The sequence below is a fragment of the Aquarana catesbeiana genome, linkage group LG03 (genome assembly GCF_042186555.1).
Source record: "Aquarana catesbeiana isolate 2022-GZ linkage group LG03, ASM4218655v1, whole genome shotgun sequence".
Classification (NCBI taxonomy): Eukaryota; Metazoa; Chordata; class Amphibia; order Anura; family Ranidae; genus Aquarana; species Aquarana catesbeiana.
The window spans coordinates 657,221,270-657,241,775 of NC_133326.1; the positions used below are offsets into that span (position 1 = coordinate 657,221,270).

General features: G+C 42.1%; 1 long non-coding RNA gene across 1 annotated transcript in view; it reads left to right on the top strand.

The window, feature by feature from the left end:
* The window catches only part of LOC141133398 (uncharacterized), an 11,346-nt gene extending 3,455 nt beyond the window's left edge, over nucleotides 1-7,891 (top strand). The window contains exon 2 of the long non-coding RNA XR_012243059.1: nucleotides 6,424-7,891. This is a non-coding gene — a long non-coding RNA (uncharacterized lncRNA). The remainder of the gene's footprint in view (nucleotides 1-6,423) is intronic.
* Nucleotides 7,892-20,506: the final 12,615 nt, after the last annotated feature.

The following is a 20,506-nucleotide window of genomic DNA, read 5'->3' on the forward strand; positions in this document are numbered from 1 at the left end:
TCACTAGTTTGCTGGGCGTGTAAATTAAACCTTCACTTGGCTCATACTGCCGAATTACAGGTCCCCCTCATCGTAGACCTCTTCAAACCTGTTTATTTGCATCACTTGTTGCATATTTTTATAATTTATACATACAAATAAGTTCCTTAAATATCTGAAGTTATTCAATGATATAAGAAAAGAAAAAACAAACCCACAAAAGAAAAAGGGGGGGGGGGGGACATAAACCAAACAAACTTTGTACCTCCTTGTCTCAAATTCACTTACCCCGTTTCCCTGAAAATAAGACCTAGCGTGATTGTCGGTGATGGCCACATTATAAGCCCTACCCCCCAAATAAGCTCTAGTTAAAGTCCTTGTAGGTCTTATTCTTAGGGTAGGGCTTATTTTCGGGGAAACAGAGTAGGGCTTATATTGTAGCCATTGCTGACAATCACGCTAGGTCTTATTTTCGGGGAAACAGGGTATCATATAATAACTAGAGCATAAATACAGTCTACTAATGAAGTTAAGCTCCTATAATATCAGTCGTCAACTATGGAAGCATCCTCCTTTCAACTTTAATATCAATGGTGAAGTATTGCAGCATACTGTATCTGTCCATGATACAAGGGATGACTGGATGACCGTGTTTGGGTCTATGAGAATTCAAACCTGGTTTTCAACCTACATGTAGAAGTGAAAATGCAGGCGTTCAATGCATGTATATTGACCATAAACTGTTGCAAAATCGGGAACAGCTGCATGTGGTGGCTTTTGTGGTTCCTTCATGTCCATCTTGCTATGACTGGTTTTGGTTTACTTCTGGCCATAAACAATTTTGCTAAAAGGCAAAGAGAATCTAGGTGTGTTTTAGAATGCTCCTTTTTGTAGTGTCTGGCTGAACCGGTTTTCTTTTGTGGTCAAAACTCTGGTTCGGAGTGTGGTTAAACCCAGCAGCTCTTGGTGGTGGTTTTTTTTTTTTTTTTTCTCAATGTTTTGCTTTGCTGTCAGTCTGGTGAGTGTGCAGAGACCTGAAGAGGAACTGAAATTCTCCAGAAACTTTTTTTACACGCAATTTCTATCTTGGGCTGTGGTTGTGCATACCCACTATAGTGAGATCATTGATCAGTGACAAATTCCTCCTAGAATATTTTGCTTCCTCCACTATTACAGTTTAAAAAAAAAAAAAAAAGTACCTGCTCTGTGCAGTGGTACAGGCATACTCCACTTTTAGCTACACAACAGGACCAGAGCATGTATGTAAAATGAAAATGTACTTAAAGTGAAGCAATACAATTTTTACACTTCTGGTGTGTGTGTGATGGGTCAGTGAGTGTGTTTCCAAGTAGCTAGGAATCTGAACGATCCATGCATGGATTACTTGGCTGCAGCTTTACCTTGAGAGCCACTTTCCATACACTCGCGGGTATGTCCGTACTCACGAGTGTACTTATAGTGGGGTATGCCTGTATCGCACAGAGCTGTCCCTTGCTGGTGTTCTCCGCTCCTTACAAATGCCCCCATAGCAGTCTGTGCCCCTCGGCATCGGCCCTTTCAGCTCTTCAAAAGGACGGCTACCTTGTTCAGGCGTCAACCAGGGTCAGCATCTAGCAACTTGCTACACAAAGTTGGGCTCGGTTCACACTTGAAATCCTACTTGTGAGACCCCAAGTCGCATGACATTTAAAAACCCATGTTAGTCAATGAGATCTGTCTTAATTGGCATGACTGACGTTGCTCCATTTTTAGAAAAGGTTCCTGTACTACTTCAAAGCAACTTCTATCCAACTAGTGCCCATAGACTTTAATGGGAGTCGGATCCTTTTTATTGATGTGATTTGGATATGACCTTGCAGGAAGATTATCCAGTTATTCCCTGAAAGTTGCGTCACTGTCAGGTCGCAGTAATGTGAACTGAGCCTTGGACTGTTGCATTGAGGTGAAGGTGAGAAGATGGAAGAAGTTCTTTCTCCTGCCTGCAGCAGACAGAAAACATTTCATTTTAGGAGTAGAGCTCAAGGATGGGGTTTTTTTTAATAGGTCTGAATACCGGTAATTTGTATAATGTGACCTGGTTGGGAATTTATGTAGAGTTGGGACCTGTTCACAGCATTAGGTGCTTGTCATAATTCTGTGTAGCTTAGTCCCAATGCAAGACCAGGCCATTTTTGCCTTGTTCACAATCTGCTCAGTACTTATTTATTCTCTCACCGAGAGTTTTGTGAGGACATGGATAATTTGACCCTACATTTTAAGGCACAGTCAGACTAGCCATTTCTCAGCAGCAATGGGAAAGTAATCGGCAGAGATTAGGTCCTAGCTGTGATTTAATAATAGGAAAATCATGAACGCACTGGCTAGCTGGCTCCTGGGATTGATCCAGACCTGGCATAGATGCAGCTCTTTATTTTCTCAGAATATTCTTCCCATGAATGTTTTATCGCATTGATTTTTTTTTTTTTTTTTTTTCTGTGCACAAGGTTCAAGTGATTTGTTGCCTAATGAGCTGGCCTTTCTGAACAAGCTGTAGCAATACCGTAACAATAGCTAGGCGTCTACCCACTGTCACTGGATTTGGCCAGTTACTTGGCAGCATTGCACAGCTTCTTCTAATAACGTATCTTCTGTCTGTCTACCCAGCAGCATGCTGATTGGACAAAGAGGCAGCAGACTGACTTTGTGCTTGCCTCCTGTCAATATGTTCTTTGTTGGGAGTGCCTGATTGGCTCCTAGTCTGAGCTCTTCTGTACATGGTAAGACTGAAATCAAGATTGCATAAAAAAACAATCACATTCTTTGTGCTTAAAGAGAAACTGCAGTCTGCTCACATAATTTGTAATAAAAACATCTTTGCCACTCTGAAGCTTCCCTCCAACCACTTTGCATATGTTATATATACGGTGATCCTGTACTTGCCAAGTATGCTGCAGGAATCTCCCTACAGAGTCTGGCTGCAACCATTTTAACACCCCCCCCCCCCCCCCCAGCAAATGCTCACAAGAGAGCTGTGCATGATGTCATAAGCCTAGGCTAGTGACCAGACAAGAAACAGGAAGTGGGCTGTATAAGGTATTCACTGGCAGAAAAAAATGTTTTACTATCCAAAGTTAAAACCACAAGGGCAGAGGATTTAATGGATGGAAAGATGAAAAAAAAAAGACTGAAGTTCCACTTTAATGAGATTCTTGCATTAGCAAACCTGGAGACGCAGGCAGGCTGGCCGGCCGGCCATACACTATACTTTTATTTTATTCTTTAGCTTTACCTTCAACTTTGTAGTGCAAGGGCTTGCCTGATTGCATATGGATGAGGGGTGTGTAACCTCACATTCCATGGTTTTGGGAAGTGGTTTTTTTTTTGGGAAATTCTACAAGAAAATTGTATGTGTGGCCAGCCTAAGCCACACTTTGTAGGTACTTGGAGATCATAAGAGGTGGAGGAAAGGCATAGCCTATAGCGAGTGTTCGGGGGATAAGTTGGGGCATCTCCCCTGAGCCTCCAGGAATTTTACACACAACATACAGCACTAGCCCAGAATAACATGATCTGGTTGTCTACCTCTGTGTTCAAAGCCCATTTGTTTTTTGTTCACCCAGGTTCTACCCTAAGGCAGTCAACCTTGGTCTGCCTCCTTCTCCAAAATTGGTTTAGGATATCCTATGAAGCTTCCATCATGGAATCTAAGGTGAAAGGTGCTTGTTTATGGCTTTCTACCTAAAGCTAGAATACCTCACCACCAGAGACCACTAACGGTCAAGCTGCATGTGTGTCTTGTAAATACTTCTTCTTCTTCTCTGGGATTTGGCTGAAGTTGGGCTTTAACTTTTTTTTTCTCAGTTCAACCTGACCTAATAGGGGATCAGTCGGCAATTGTGTTCCATGTGTCCTGCTGGTCAGTAGTCCATGTGTACACATCCAGAGACAAGTACAAGTCAGCCTGGTAAGGCTGTTCTCTCCTCTTGGTGTTCTCAGACAGCTGTACTAGGTGTAGGTGCGTAATCTAGAATAGTTTATCACCTATTGTGCTAAGATGATGGTATATGAAGCCACAGCAGTAACCATTATGGTGACATGCGTAGCTAGTACTTGTATTGCTGGAAGAGGTTCCCTGCATACTAGACAATACTTGGTAAACTGTACTGCTGTTAATTATGAATATAGTTGTACATGTTTTGGCCTTTTAACTGGTCTTGTCCCACATCCCACCTATGTCATTCTAACCAGGCTCCTGTGTGGTAATCTCTCTTCAGATTACGTGTTTGGTGATGGAGAGTAACAAACCTGGCAATCCCAACTGAGCAAAGTACACTCTGCCTCAGTCTCATACCTGTTGCTGCATAAGTAGAAATTGAACAGTTGAAATCCATTGTTGGCTGCAGCAGGGTGGGCAGAGCCCCCACCTGAGCCTTCCAGAGATGTACAAAAGCAGCATGTCAGTCAACTGGAAAGGGTATAGCCATAACGACATATCAGTTATGAGTGGATTTTCCCTTTTTAAGGTGGGGAGCCTTAGTTTGTTGTCTCCATCCTCTCAATCGAACAGTAAAAAAAAAAAAAACTTGACCTACACCATACATGTTTCGCAATATTTTAATTATATAAATTTGGTACCAAGTCGCATGTCTGCACCCATTCCAACCAAACATCTTCAAAGTCCCCTTTGCTGAAAAGACAGATTCTTCTTTTACTCGTACGTTATTTATAATTTTCAAGATTAGCAGGATTAGCCTGCAGGCACAATCTGTACATATTCAATTATTAATGCCTGTTATAGACCAGCATGAGAACTACATGACTCAAATCCTTCACAGGTTTATGTAGTACTTGTGGGGACACAAGTCAGCATGGAAATACGTCAACTGCAGCTAAAAAAAAATGTAAGGAATATTTCATCAGAATATGAAATGCAGGGAAAGATGGGGGTAACAACTTTTGTCTTATGCTGAAGACTCTTCTTTCTTGGTTTGGAAGGGTTAATGTGAAGAGATCATTGAGCAGGCTTTCTGTAAGCACTTGGTGGCACCTCCCAAGTTGGCCTCAAGCTCCTGATGGCATTTTTGTTTTCACCTGCATTAGTTCTTTAGCGTAGATGGGTCAACTTTCTAAAAGTGTCTGTTGCCAAAACTATAACAATATCCTTCCTATTTTGTTGGTCCATATCTTGAAAGAATTGCAGGAAGTATTCAACCAGTCAACTGGTTCCAATGCCTTTCCCCACTGCACACAATAGTATTTTTTGTTTTTTGTTTTTTTTTTTTTTTCCTCTGTGCTGGCGGCAGAAACCAACCATGGTTTGCGGCAGAGGAGCGGGTGTCAAACGCCAAGCACTGTGGAATACTTGCAGTGGTCAGCAATGAGGAGGCATACTTTCAAAACTTGGCTAGTTGGCGAGGTCAAGTGGTGGGTGGTTTGTCTGGGTGGGGGGGTTGCAGGAGGTGAATTCATTTTGTCATTTGTCTTTTATAGGGAAGATCTCAATTTTTATTTTTTTATTTATTTTTTTTAAATGTAACAAGATGTGAGATCTTTCCAATGTGAGGGGATACTCCCTTCCCTTTACACACTGGGAATAGGTGCCCCCATGGGAAGACTTTCACTCTATTCCTGTTCTGGTGGTAAATTAAACTTTGGATTTACCCTCACATTTATTCCAGGTGACATTGGTTACTTGAATAACAGCCACCTTGAGCTGTGATGGGTAGCATTGCTCAACACAAAGGCATTTTACCCTATTTAGTTTCACACCAATGTCTTGGGAAGTGTGTGTGTGTGTGTGTGTGTATAATATATTTTTCTACAGTGTGTTATGTGCTGCCACATATTATTGTGGTGTCAAGTATATTAAAATGTGCATCAGCTGGGATGAATGGTCCCCTTGCGTGAACCTCCCTAATGGGGACATGGCAATAAAACCTGACACATACTGAGTTTAGAGTGTAGCACTACCTTGTTTTAAAAACCTATGAACCTTTTAATGCCCCCTCTAAAGCTGCCCATTTGTCTACCTCTTCCCTTCATTCAGCTGCAAGATGCCCCATTACACTTGATAACATTTTACGGCTGGGGTTCCTGTCCCAACTTTGTTACATCAGACCTTGTCTGCAGCACTTGCCTTTTCATAATCATTCATTCATCCTGTAGAGCTTACATCACATGAAAGGCAGCAAGGAATCCTTTATTGTACAGTATGACCTCTTCATCAGTTCAATGGTTTCTGATATTTGCACAAAATGGAGTTTTGATTTTGCTTTGTTCTATATTCTGTTTGAACCCATTCAAGATGCAAAGGCTTTATAAATGCCTCCCATTATTGCATGATTGTTGCAGATTGCCATCACAATGGATGACATGCCTGTGTGTATTTGTGATTTTGTGCAAACTTTTTTTTTTTTTTTTTTTTATACGGATGGGTAGTAATCATAGTTTCCTTTTCCCCCACAGGTCTGCAGATCTGCCCCTCACTCTTCCAGAAGTATGGACTTTCTCTGTTGCCGACAGCTGGGGATTCCTGGAGATGGGATTTTTTTGATAAGGCTATAAATCACATTGCCAGGGATTTCCAACTGCAAGCATCGCTATCTACTGAACAGAACGACTCCTAACCATGCCAACAGCTTGGCTTCTCACTTTGGACTTTGGGGCCGCTGACCCAGAATTGTCTTGCAAGTCAGGATTCCTGGTCTGTTTATTTCCAGGTTGGTGATCCAAAAAGGTATTCAGCCCACGAGACCTGCATGTCACAGGCAACTAGCATTTTTAGAGACGGAACTAGAGGTCAACAATGTTTTTTTGTATTGGAACTGATGGCTTTTTTCAGCCCCTCTAACCATTCATAATTCTACAAAGCCTTGTGGTATAATGTGGTCCCTTGCCAGATGAAAGCAAAGCTGCAGAATGGTGGTCAAGTGTTGGAGGTGTAGGGCTTAGCTGCCTTGTGAACATTTAATATATAGGCATGTTCACAGTGGCTAAGTTCCGCATCTTTGCACGGTTTTCATGTTGGATCTGCTGGCATGTCTAGTGCTGGCTGCTGGTGCTGACTCCCGTGCCTACTGAGCTGATTTAGTGGTGCCTAACTATTCACCTGGCTCAGTTCAGCAGGACAGGAGTTGGCGCCAAGACACTTCATCAGAACTGCTATCTTCATTTCCACCTGACCACACACTTGTTCTTTAGGCACTGTTTACACCTGAGTGTTTTTACTGCTTGTAGCTCTAAAATGCTCAACAAGCCAAATCCCATTCGTTTGCCCCTGTTCACACCCGAGCATTCTGTCGCCTGAGGAGAAAACGCCTGTCCCTCAAAGTACTTGCGCTGCTTTTAGTCAGATTGCATGCATTTTTGGCACCATAGACTTCAACAGAACTGCCTGACTTAAGTGTTTTCTGCTCAAATATCAGCTCTCTGCCCCTTAATTTCCTCGTCCTCTCTTTCCCCTAGTGCTTTCTATTGGCTAAACAAAAACGCCCAAAGCTGTAAAATGCTTTTAAAAAAATCCAGTAAATCGGGTGTAAATGGCACTTAAAATCCAGCTACAAATATAGTAAGTCTGGTCAAATAAACGTAATTATATTTATAGAAATAAAAAAAAATTTAGTTTTTGGCAGCCACCTGACTGGTACAATCTCTACACTTGCCAACCAATAAGTAATTCAAGAACTTTCCTAAATGCATTCATTCAATTTATATCAATCAGGTAAGCCCCTGCACTAAATAGTTGATTGTGGCTGTACTATTTGTATTGCAAGGGGTGTGTGTAGTCAACAAGTGTGTTAACGTAAAGCTTGTCTTCTCAGCAAAAAAAGGGGGGGACCAGCCTAGTGCATTATCTGTGGCACCATTTTATAGACATGGTAACACCGTCTTTTATACTCCCAAACCTCAGAGAAATAAATTTGTTGGAAATTGATTTATGGCTGGATTTTCTTTTCTTTTTGTTTCATTGCAATCCATGAGCATGCATATGATTTAAATTTTTATTAAACATGTTTAACTGTGGTATGTGATGTAGGTACACAAATATTAAATTAAAAGTCTGTGGGGAAAAAAAAACTTGTGTTTAACGAATACTTGAGGTGGAGGAGAGGATGAGGGATCACGGGGTGGGGGATTTGGATGAGGAAGGGATAGGAGGAGAAGAGATTCAGATGAGGGATCACATGGGGGGGACGATTTGGATGAGGGATCGAGAGGAGTCCCCTCCTGACATGTATAAGATAGATATTCGGAAGGATCTTCAATTTTGTTCAAACTCTTTTTAATCAAAGATCACATCACAAAATGGTGAAGTGCAACGTTTTGGAGTTGCGCAGGACCCCTTCGCCAGGTATGTGATGTCATTGCATGCCTGACGAAGGGATCCTGCATGAGTCCGAAATGTTGCACTACACCCAGTGGTGGCCCATCCATAGAGGGTGCACAGGCGCTGCCTCCCCTATCCATATGTTTGGCCCCCTGATCTACATATCAGAGCGCTGGACCATGGATTTCAATGCAGCGTGGGTTTTTTTTTTTTTTTTTTTTAAGCACCTGGTTAAAGCCAGAGGCTCTAATTGGCCTCCAAAAAAGGGGTGGCCTCAGAGCATCGTGCTCCGCTCTGTGACGATAGCGAATTCATTTTTGCTATTTTCACATTAAAGTTCCTCCCTGCCAATCAGGAGGCAGTTTGTGAAACCTGTTTCACAATTGGCCGAAGCGTCAGGTGATCCTATTGGATGCTTAATGCTTTGGAGGAAGAGGAGATACAAGCATGAGGAGCGGGCACTGGAGCTGCCGCTACCCGCAATCAAGAGGACACCACAGCTCTGCTACACAAGCGGGTAAGTGACGGACTGCCCGTGCTGTCAGTGTTTGCTGTGCGCCCCCCCGCCAAAAGAAGAACCCACCAGCTTCCACTGACTACACCAGTTTGTGAGGTGATCTTTCATTAAAAACTGGACAAAATTGAAGATCCTTGCTGTGCTGGCGAATATCTGCATTCTCATGCATGTTCCAGTATCCAGCTGGCAGTCACTACAGCACCTGGTACTTTTAATACTCATTCCAGGAACGTGTGTGATTGGAAATATGGACTGTGTGACCACCTGCCCTAATTCGTACTGTAATTTCCTGCAGCCTAGAGTGCAGGGATTTGGTTACTTTTAATGAACTTTCTGGAGTACATTGAGCCAGACCAGCACTTGGGAACTTGTTATGAGCCACTTACCTTGTGCGGTATACCGTGCCTTGAAAAAGTATTCATAGCCCTTGAACTTCCACATTTTGTCATGTTACAACCAAGAACTTAAATGTATTTTATGTGATAGCCCAACACAAAGTGGCACATCATTTGTGAAGTGGAAGGAAAATGATAAATAGTTTTCAAAATCTTTACAAATATGTGAAAAGTGTCGAGCATTTGTATTCAGCCCCCTTTTACTCTGATGCCCCGAACTAAAATCTAGTGGAACCAATTGCCTTCAGAAGTTACCTAATTGGTGTGTAATTTAATCTTCGTGTAAATACAGCTGTTCTGTGAAGCCCTCAGAGGTTTGTTAGAGAACCTTTAGTGAACAAACAGCATCATGAAGGCCATGGCACACACCAGACAGGTCAGGGATAAAGTTGTGGAGAAGTTTAAAAGCAGGGTTAGGTGAGATATATATATATATATATATCTATATCTATATCTATCTCTCCCAAGCTTTGAACATGCTCTGGAGGAGCTGCAGAGATCCACAGTTCAGGTGGGAGAATCTGTCCACGGGACAACTATTAGTTGTATACTCCACAAATCTGGCCTTTATGGAAGAATGGCAAGAAGAAAGTCATTGATGAAAGACAGACCTCAAACATGTGGAAGAAGGTGCTCTGGTCAGATGAGACCAAAATTGAACTTTCTGGCCTAAAAGCAAAGCGCTATTTGTGGCTGAAAACTAACACTGCACATCACCCTGAACACACCATCCCCACCAGGAAACATGGTGGTGGGGATGCTTTTCTTCAGCAGGGACAGGGAAGCTGGTCAGAGTTGATGGATGGAGCCAAATACAGGGTAATCTTAGAAGAAAACCTGTTAGTCTGCAAAAGACTTGAGACGGTAGCGGAGGTTCACCTTCCAGTAGGACAATGACCCTGAACATACAGCCAGAGCTACAATGGAATGGTTTAGATCAAAGCATATTCGTGTGTTAGAATGGGCCAGTCAAAGTCCAGACCTAAATCCAATTGAGAATCTGTGGCAAGACTTGAAAATTGCTGTTCACAGACGCTCTCTATCCAATCTGACAGAGCTTGAGCTATTTTCCAAAGAAGAATGAGCAAAAATGTCACTTTCTAGATGTGCAAAGCTGGTAGAGACATCCCCAAAAAGACTTGCAGCTGTAATTGCAGCCAAAGGCGGTTCTACAAATGCACACCACACTTTTCACAGATTTATTTGTAAAAAAAAAAAAAATTGAAAACCATTTTCCTTCCACTTCACAATTATGTGCCACTTTGTGTAGGTCTATCACATAAAATACATTTAGGTCTTTGGTTGTAACATGCCAAAATGTGGAAAATTTCAAGGGGTATGAATACTTTTTCAAAGCACTGTATATAGTGTTGGACTTAAACCCAAAACCAAATATGTAATATTGCAGCTTACTAGTCCTTCGATGTGGTAGCTGCATTTGTTTTTTTTCTTTGGCTTTTTCCCTGTTTTCACCTGGTGCTCTGGCCAGTAAAACACCACCTCTATTGATGTACCCCCCACTCTGGATGAAGGAACACAGGGGCACCTTTTGGATAGCGCCATGGGATCTCAACCCCAAACTTTCCCAAACAAAACAACAGTATTGCTTGACTAATGGTCAACAAGTATGGCTTGACCTTATTGGTATAAACGGAATTAACTATTTGTTCAACCAATTTTAATCACACCCAGCATAATGAATAAATAATAATAATAAAAACCTGCTTAGTCATAAGACTCAAGCAAATATCATAACTTTTAAACTGTAAGTCCCCCACCAGCCAATCCTGTTGTAAACTGGATTGGCCTACCCAAAAGCCGTGGTCATTTCCACACAAGATTGAAAGCCTAAATTGAACGGGTCGTTCCCCCACTTCAGACAAATGAATGGAGTCAGACCTATACGAACCAGGGATACCACCCTCTAGAGCAGTGATGGCGAACCTTGGCACCCCAGATGTTTTGGAACTACATTTCCCATGATCCTCATGCACTCTGCAGTGTAGATGAGCATCATGGGAAATGTAGTTCCAAAACATCTGGGGTGCCAAGGTTCGTCATCACTGTCCTAGGTCAACGTGATGATATGAAAAACTGCCATTAGAAGGCATAAACTTTTCCAGAGACCTATTGATCCGCCTTTTTGCCTTCTCCAGGGGCTTTAACTAGGGCGAGGCGAACCAGAGAAGACGGGGAACTATCTCCAGAAAAAAAACAAGCGTACAAAATGGAAAAGAAAGTTTTTAAAGCGTTGAAAATCCCGCTTCATTGTGAACATTAAATCAAGAGATTTTTCATGGCCAATATCATTACCTCCTGCATGAATTATGATTACTGAAGGTGGAGGACAGTGTATACAAAGCTGAGATAGGTGAAATGATAATTGACTCCAGCGCAAACCTCTAATACCTTTCCAGTAAATTGAAAATGAGTCTGTGGGAAGTGATAGGTTTTCCGTGTAGCAATGCTGAGATGCTCTCCTATGTGCCCAGAAAACAAAGGAGTGACCAAGGATCCATATGGTCCTGTGTGAACCTGAAGAAATTAAATTGATTTAATGCATATATTTGCCCTAACCTTTCTGACTCCCATCTACCCAATCTTCTTATTACTGCATCATCTAGGCCCATTCTGGCTGCTTCTGTGGCAGCGCCAATGCGGAAAGAATGGGTCGAGAACAAGTTGTCAGGAAGACATATGACCCACAAACCTTTTTTAAACACTGAGGAGAACTGATATTTGGTAAGAGGTAAACCTTCAGGATGTATTAGGAAATTGCCTGACATTCCAGGCCTGATGGCCAAAGGGCAAATTATGGGGTCCCCGCATGGGTATAGCTGAACCCAACATCCTCCTACCTAGTTGATCGGTTTTAGAGTGATGGATAAATAAACAAATGCCAGTACCCAAAACGGCAACATCTTGAAATCCCAACCCAGAAGTACCTGACTTATTAAGGGGTACCACTTCTGAAACTCTAAGCGCGGCAAAAAAGGCCAAACAGAAAGCCGCATGAAAAAAGAAACACCTCAGATTGATTATGGCACACTTGACGTGTAGATAGACAAAGCTGTTTCAGCGGTTCAACAGGGATGGGCCGACGATTGTCAGGGGTGTAAGTGCCTTTTCTAAAGCCTTTCAAGGCTTGATTTACCGAAAAGAATACATTCAATGGTGGTAAGTTATGGAGTTTGAAAAAGAAAAAATCCTGCCAAAATTTTTATTATATGGCCGTGCATCAAAATGCATAAAAAAAGACAACATTGCACCCTCTGAGTGTTGGTGACAATGAAAACTGAAGGTTCTGCAGAACACCAACCAGCTATTCCAAGCAGCCGTATAGTCACACCATGTGTGAGGGGAGAGAGAATTTCTAATCACCATGGTTAAAGCATCTAGATCACATTCCAAAGATGGTCTGGACAAACACATCCCTTGCAATCCGCTTGAGGAAAAAGATAAAGCATCCGCAATTCTGTTAGATTTCCCAGAAATGGCTTGAGCTGTTACCCATATGTTATGTTTTAAACATATTAAATGAATTCGTTATTTTGTATTACTAACAGAGAGGGACTTTGAAGACAAACAATGTATGGCAAAAAGTACTCTGTTTGATTCTTTTGTTAGCGAAATAAGGACTCCAGAGCTCGAACACCTCTACAATAGGAAAGAGCTCTAACAAAATAATGTTTTTTTGTTGCTTTCTGACCAATCCAAGAATCAGGCCAAGAACCACATAGTCAATGGGTGCACCATATGTCCGCAAACCCTTGTGAACCAGCCGCGTCAGTAAAAAGCTCCAAGTCTGCTGCAAAAACGAAATCATCTTGAAAGATCAATCTACCATTGTATTGCTCAAAAAATTGGAACCAAACTGACGAGTCTTCTTTCAGGTCTGTAGATAAGCGGATGTGAGAAAAAGGTGATTTTAAGCCCACCCATCACCAGAGACAGGTGACGGGAGAATATACGACCCACTGGCATGACTCTTGAAGCAAAAGCTAAAAGACCAAGCAGGAATTGAAGTTCCCTCAATAACACTTTCTGCCTGCGAAGCAGGAAATGGACAATTTTAATCTAGCAATCTTGGCTTCAGGTAACCTGAACTCCAGAGCTAAGGTGTCAATGGTGATGCCCAAAAAAATGGAGAGAAACGGACGGTAGAATGGTCTTCTTCTCCACTGCCAAGGGGATGGCGAGAAAGTTAGTGATACTAGTAAAGAGCTTCAAAGGGGGGAACCTGCTGGACCAACAAAGAGGAAATTATCAAGATAATGTATAATACTGTCAAAACCAGATTCAAAAGACACAACCCATTGTAAGGAGGCAAAAGATTTGAAATAAGAGCAAGATAGGTTTTTAAACTAGGTGATGGGGGGGAGGGTCCAGAGACCGTGATAGCCAGCGCGGAAGATATTCCAGAGGGTAATATTGGGGGCATTAGTGATAGGTTAACCAAAGCACAAAAACACAAGGTGAGTATAGTAGCAAGTCCTAGTTGCAATCTTGAAACACCCAATATGAGGACAATATGCGACCGGTCTAAACTATGTGGCATGTTCACCAATGCCAGGAGCATGGCGGACAAGATGGGTGAACTGGAGATACTGTTGTACAAGGAGGATTTGGATTTTGTGGGAATTTCAGAGACCTGGTTCAACAGCTCTCATGATTGGCTGGCAAACATTCAAGGGTACACCCTATACCGCAAGGATAGAGAGGGTAAAAAAGGAGGGGTATGCCTAATATATCAAGAATAATGTACAAGTGAATGTGAGAGATGACATCACTGAGGGAGCTAGTGAGGAGGTGGAATCCTTATGGGTAGAGCTCCAAAGGGATGAAGCTAAGGGGAAAATAATACTGGGAGTATGCTATAGGCCCCCTAACCTGAGGGAGGAAGTGGAGACGGATCTCCTATCACAAATTGGATTAGCAGCAAGGATGGGAAGTGTTATAATGGGGGATTTTAATTATCCAGACATAGACTGGGCAGAGGGAACCGCGCATTCATTTAAGGCTCGCCAGATCCTTAATGTCTTGCAGGACAATTTTATAGGTCAGATGGTAGACGCACCAACTAGAAATAAAACATTACTGGATCTACTGATTACCAACAATACAGACATGATCACAGATGTGGAAATACAGGGCAATTTAGGTAACGGCGATCACAGGTCAATTAGTTTCAGTATAATTCACACAAATAGGAAACATGAAGGGAACACAAAGACACTGAATTTCAAAAGAGCCAACTTCCCTAAACTACAAACCTTGCTAAAAGGCATAAATTGGGATAAAATATTAGGAACAAAGAATACGGAGGAGAGATGGGTTTGCTTTAAGAGCATATTAAATAAGGGCATTAGCCAATGTATCCCATTGGGTAATAAATTTAAAAGAGTGAACAAAAATCCTGGATGGCTTAACTCCAATGTAAAAATGCATATAAAAGCAAAGGAGAAGGCCTTAAAAAAATACAAGGTTGAGGGATCATCCTCAGCATTCAGACTTTATAAAGAATGCAATAAGAAATGTAAGGGTGCAATTAGGACGGCTAAGATAGAACATGAAAGACACATAGCGGAGGAGAGCAAAAAAAATCCCAAGAAATTCTTTAAGTATGTAAACAGTAAAAAGGGAGGACAGACCATATTGGCCCCATAAAGAATGAGGAAGGACATCTGGTTACAAAGGATGGGGAGATGGCAAAGGTATTGAATTTATTCTTCTCCTCAGTATTCACGAGTGAATCGGGGGGCTTCAGTAACCAAGACTGCAGTGTTTATCCTCATGACACAACACAGGAAGCACCTACATGGTTAACAGAGGATGGAATTAAAATTAGACTTGAAAAACTTAACATTAATAAATCACCGGGACCAGATGGCTTGCATCTGTGGGTACTTAGGGAACTCAGTCAGGTGATTGCCAGACCGTTGTTCCTAATTTTTACAGACAGTCTATTGACTGGAATGGTACCAGCTGATTGGAGAAAAGCCAATGTAGCACCAATATTTAAAAAGGGCCCAAAAAACATCCCTGGGAATTACAGACCAGTTAGCCTAACATCAATAGTATGTAAACTCTTGGAGGGGATGATAAGGGACTATATACAAGATTTTAGTAATAAAAATTATATCATTAGCAGTAATCAGCATGGATTCAAGAAGAATCGTTCTTACCAAACCAATCTATTAACCTTCCATGAGGAGGTGAGTTGCCATCTAGATAAAGGAAGGCCTGTAGATGTGGTGTATCTGGATTTTGCAAAAGCATTTGACACAGTTCCCCATAAATGTTTACTGTACAAAATAAGGTCCGTTGGCATGGACCATAGGGTGAGTACATGGATTGAAAACTGGCTACAAGGGCGTGTTCAGAGGGTGGTGATAAATGGGGAGTACTCAGAATGGTCAGGGGTAGGTAGTGGGGTTCCCCAGGGTTCTGTGCTGGGACCAATCCTATTTAATTTGTTCATAAACGACCTGGAGGATGGGATAAACAGTTCAATTTCTGTATTTGCAGACAATACTAAGCTAAGCAGGGCAATAACTTCTCCGCAGGATGTGGAAATCTTGCAAAAATACCTGAATAAATTAATGGGGTGGGCGACTACATGGCAAATGAGGTTCAATGTAGAAAAATGTAAAATAATGCATTTGGGTGGCAAAAATATGAATGCAATCCTATACACTGGGGCGAGAACCTCTGGGGGAATCTAGGATGGAAAAGGACCTGGGGGTCCTAGTGGATGATAGGCTCAGCAATGGTATGCAATGCCAAGCTGCTGCTAACAAAGCAAACAGAATATTGGCATGCATTAAAAAGGGGATCAACTCCAGAGATAAAACGATAGTTCTCCATCTCTACAAGACTCTGGTCCGGCCGCACCTAGAGTATGCTGTCAGTTCTGGGCACCAGTCCTCAGGAAGGATGTACTGGAAATGGAGTGAGTACAAAGAAGGGCAACAAAGCTACTAAAAGGGTCTGGAGGATATTAGATATGAGGAAAGGTTGCGAGCACTAAACTTATTCTCTCTGGAGAAGAGACGCTTGAGAGGGGATATGATTTTAATATACAAATACCATACTGGTGACCCCACAATAGGGATAAAACTTTTTTGCAGAAGGGAATTTAACAAGACACTTGGCAACTCATTAAAATTGGAAGAAAAGAGGTTTAACCTTAATTTACGTAAAGGGATCTTTACTGTAAGAGCAGCAAGGATGTGGAATTCCCTTCCACAGCCGGTGTTCTCAGCGGGGGGCATTGATAGTTTCAAGAAACTATTAGATAAGCACCTGAACGACTGCAACATACAGGTGTATATATAATGTAATACTGACATATAATCACACACATAGGTTGGACTTGATGGACTTGTGTCTTTTTTTTTTCAACCTTGCCTACTATAGACCTTGTCAGGGTAAAGTCGCTCATGGAGCGTATTATGAAAGGCAGAAGAGAAGACTTCTTGGTGCGGTACTAAGATCAAGATTTCTTTATTCTGATAAAACGATAAGCAACTGACATCCAGAAAAAAACGGTGTATTCGATAAGAAATTAACCATGTACTCTTGCAATTTACCATTCCTTTTAGATGTAGACACTTGCTCATGTAGTCTTCTCTGTGGCCAGCAGGTGGTGATATTGTCTTGCACATCAATAGCATTACTACTTTCAACTGTTCAGAAATGAAGCCTGCAGCTTTAGGGCTCATTCACACCAGCTCTGTTAGGGGCCGCCTTGCCCAAGTACACTTCCAGTGCAGTGACCAAAGCAAATTTGCCTTCATTTCCCCATAGTTATAGTTCACAGCAATGGGCTGTTGGTGGGTGACTTGGGAATGGGGATGTGTGTAGTGGGTTTGGTTGCGCTACCACACATATAATTTAACCCCTTCAGCCCCACATTTTTTGCAATTTGGCACTGCGTTACTTTAACTGGTAATTATGCGTTTAAGCGATGCTGTACCCAAACAAAATTTATGTCCCCCCCTTCCCCCCCACAAATAGAGCTTTCTTTTGGTGGTATTTGATCACCTCTGCAGAGTTTTTTTTGTTTTTTTGCACTATAAACAAAAGACCATTTTTGAAAAAAAAAAAACGTATTTTTTAATTTCTGCTATAATACATAACATATCCAGTAAAAAAAAAAAAAAAAAAAAAAAAAAATCAAATTTCTACGTCAGTTTAGGCCAATATGTATTCTGCTACATATTTTTGGTAAAAAAAAAAAAAAAAATCCCAATAAGCGTATATTGATTTGTTTGTGCAAAAGTTATAGTGTCTACAAACTATGGGATATTTTTACTTGTAATGGCGATCAGCTTTTTCTTCTTTTTTTTTTTTCTTTTTTTTTATTCAGGATTGCGGCAGATAAATCTGATGGTAAGTGACGCTTTTTGGGGACCAGTAACACCAATACAGTAATCGGTGCTAAAAAAAAAAAATGCACTGTCGCTGTACTAATGGCAAGGAAGGTGTTAACATCAGGGGTGATCAAAGGGGTTAAATGTGCTCCTATGGAGTGTTTGCTAACTGTGTGGGGGTGGGGCTTTGACTGGGGGAAGACAGAGATCCGTGTTCCTGCTTAGCAAGATCTCCATCTTCCCCTCTGACAGGACAGGGATCTGCCTTGTTTAAATAGGTGGACCCACATTCTGCCTCTCTCGGGGGAGAGCGCCGGGTGCTGTGTGGGGGTGGGGCTTTGACTGGGGGAAGACAGAGATCCGTGTTCCTGCTTAACAAGATCTCCATCTTCCCCTCTGACAGGACAGGGATCTGCCTTGTTTAAATAGGCGGACCGACAATCTGCCTCTCTCGGGGGAGAGCGCCGGGTGCTTGCGAACATCTGTTTTTTTTTTTTTGGTCTAGGATTGAGTGTGCTACATACCCTAAGTCTGGAAATGAGTACTGGGGTTGTACACACGGCCTGGCCACCGCAGCGGCTTGACACTTGTCTTTCCTTTTCTTTTTTTTTTACTCTACAGACCCGGAAGAAGTCTCAACGTGCAGGTATGTTTTGGGCAGCCGGGCCTCCCTGCCGCAGTAAATGTGCAGTAGGTAGTCTGGAACTGGTAAAAAAAAAAAAAAATCTAAAATTAATATTTAGACATGTCAAACCTATGTTTTTTTAAATTTTATTTTATCACGCATATGTTAAACCTTATGAGAAGCCTCAGATTGAAGCTACTGATTTCTGGACTGTCGAGTGTTTTTTGACAGTGACTGCCTCTGGCTTTACTGTGTCCTGGGAGGAGCAGTACACAGCCCGCTATAGGTGTTTTAGCGATTTGTAATATTATGCTTGGTCACCTACTTTCATTTTTCCAGGCTTCAGTGTGATGAGAGGAGGTGGGAGGATTCTGTCTCCCATGCGCCCCAAGTGCTGGACACTGCATAGAAATCCAAGTTGAGGTTTGTCCTGGCATTTGCACCATAGTTCAGTAGTGGTCAATCTAATGGCCTCAAATGTGGCCCCTGACCTCACCCAAGTGCCCTCCCCATAATATACAGTCTATGTAATGCTACAGAAAATCGGCCTGAAACTAGAGCTACTACAAGATGGTCAGACTGCAGGCATATCTCCCAAACTTTTGAGATGGGAATTAGTGACTCCTATTAGCAAAAGTATGTAGGCATTGGAAAACCGCCCATTGCCAAAATGCATCAATTGAGAAATTTTGGGTGAAAGGTTAAGCTCTGGGAAACATGTCTTGGAAGATAAACTGTGTATTTCATTCAACTATATAGATCAGACCAAAATGAGGGACTTGTTTCCAAATCAAGAACAGTATATACAGGATTGGTTGGACAAGGGACATTCTGTATAAAGCCCCGTACACACAGGCCAAATGTCGGGAGACATCGGCCGGTTTCGTCAGAGCGCTGACTGGAGTGTTCTGGCGGGGGCGTCCCCCTGTCGGAACACACCAGCTGAGCGGGAGAGATTGCTGTACTAATGTCACATCGTTAAGGCAGTGACTTTGACAGGAGCTGTCGCTGGATTGAACAAAAAAAAAAAAACCTATTAGTTTGTACCAGGCTTCAGTATGTTAGACCAAAGGTATGTACCAAGAGACTGGTAGAGGTCAATACCTTTTTAGTCAGTGCTCCCTAAAGGCCATATAAAATGTACTGATACCATATTTGATTGTAGTGCTACCCCACTGCCCTGACCTTGGAAACACTTTGACCCTTCTGACACTCTAGGTTCAATCATGAATTTTGCAAGCAAAATCTCCTAACTGTGCCACAAATAATACCCAGCACAAATGAAATGAGAAGACAATGAAGAGGAAGTTCAGCCAACACTATTGTATTGAATGCATTAATGCCACTCAAATTGATATGGGGTGGGGGGGTAAATTCAATGTACAGTAAGCTAGTTTTAGGCAAACAGATCACCAACCACTAGATGGGGCAGCATAGAGTTCTACAGCGATGCAGCACAGTCTGTGCGACAGAAGTCCTGCTACTAACACGTTCAGGCTCCACATAGTCACAATTGCAATGCCTTGAGCTGCCAAGCTTAGCCTGTATGTGATATAGTTGTAGAAGGAATATTAATAGTTGTGTGTTGGCGGAAAAAGAGTAGCACCCCCCCCCCCCCCGCATTGTTAAGTATACATCAAAAATAGTTCTCATTTGAGTTTTCTGCCAGCAATAGTTGGGGCCCTAACAATTGGCATATAGGTGATGATTATGTTTGATCTGCTTGAAGGTCACCAGAATTAGTGGAAGATTTTCCTGCCATTACTTTTCTGGGGACAAATCAAAATTTTGGATTTTCTTTCACATTTGATGATGGTAAACAGGACAAATAGAGAGGGTGAATCTCCCTAATGGGGCCCAGGCAGCAGTAAAATCCATCTCCCCTCTATCCAAAACTCTGAGACAGTAGAATGAAGAATGCACAGAGGCTGTGGTGGAGATGGCAGGAAACACCTGATGATGACAGTCGGTACAGGTGCCTCTGTTTCTTGCTGCCGAATAAGGCTGGGAAGTGTGACTGAACCTCTATCCACTCATACAAGATGGTCACTGCAATGCTGGATGTGGAAGTGTTTTATTGTATCTTTAAGTAGCAGCTGGCTGAACGGCAGTCCCCCTAGTGCACTCTCCAGCATTCCTATGGCAAGAGAGTGAGCCCACCAATTACAGTCAAATTTTATAGACTTTCCCAGAATCCCTGTTCTGGATCACTTGTTTTGGTAGTTTCAAAGCAGCTTCAGTAGGTGTTAGCTGAGAGACTACAAGTCCCAGGATCCTCTGCTTCAAGTCAGGAAAGAACAATCCATCCAC